General features: G+C 37.4%; 1 protein-coding gene across 1 annotated transcript in view; it reads left to right on the top strand.

Moving 5' to 3' along the window:
• LOC101849837 overlaps nt 1-990 on the top strand; it is a gene marked incomplete at its 5' end in the record, with an annotated part of 19,396 nt that overhangs the window by 4,351 nt on the left and 14,055 nt on the right.

Below are 990 nucleotides of genomic sequence, written 5' to 3'. Positions count from 1 at the left end.
CCCCCGACAAAAATGTATTCCTCTTATGTTTTTGCCTGTAGCTGTGGTCATCATCATCCGGTGCCTTGCCGACTGGCGTGGGCGATCATGGACCTCCACTTCCATCTGTCTTTCGAAGCAGCAATGCTGTGGTAGTTAAACAAAATATGTCAAGACTGGATGGAAAACAGGCGCTCGTCAATTTTTGGGCATGTGAAGTTAATCATCTTCATCATCATTACCTATCTCACCCTGCACCAGAGTATAGGCCACGGACAAACACCTTCCACCTTTCTCTATCCTGGGCTAGCCTCTTGATGTTACTCCATGTCTGTCTTTCGATTTAAAAAAAAAAATACCCATCTCTATCTTGAATACAAGCTGAGATATTCGCGATTGATTTTGATGGGGTCGCCAGAGAAATACTGTGTCAGATGTAAAGTTTGTGAGAAAGTAGCTGCCAAAGTTTAAAGATTTTCAAAGCTTGAATGACGTTGGTCATTGCAAATTTTCATTTTTGTGTGCCTTTGATCAACGTTATATAGTAAAATCAACACAAAATGTGGTTTTAAATGTACGTGAAAGCATGAAAGGTGTTGAGTAAAAAAAGAAATCGAAAAAAAAGAAAAATCGAAGAAAAGAAAAATCTAAAAAAAAAATCTAAAAAAAATGCTCAAAAGGCAAGAAAAATGACGGTTTCTTTGATTTAACTATTTTGACGAGCGCCTGATTTTACCATGATGCACCACAAATACATTCTTTCCGTCCATTACGAGTGTTTCATAATCTGTTACTGTTGATCTTCAAGGATAGATGCAGTTTTCTATCGTAGGCCAACTTGGCAGCTTTTGCAATGTAGTTGATCGGGGTTTCCTGGAGTCCCTCAAAGTCTTCCTTTTTGTTGTATAATTGTCTTCAGGAAAACTTTCACAACAATTTCGTGAATATGATAGATAGATAGATAGATAGATAGATAGATAGATAGATAGATAGATAGATAGATAGATAGAT

The sequence above is a fragment of the Aplysia californica genome, unplaced genomic scaffold (assembly GCF_000002075.1).
Source record: "Aplysia californica isolate F4 #8 unplaced genomic scaffold, AplCal3.0 scaffold00127, whole genome shotgun sequence".
Taxonomy (NCBI): domain Eukaryota; kingdom Metazoa; phylum Mollusca; class Gastropoda; order Aplysiida; family Aplysiidae; genus Aplysia; species Aplysia californica.
The sequence above is the reverse complement of the archived record's forward strand: the minus strand, read 5'-3'. Positions and strand labels throughout refer to the sequence as shown.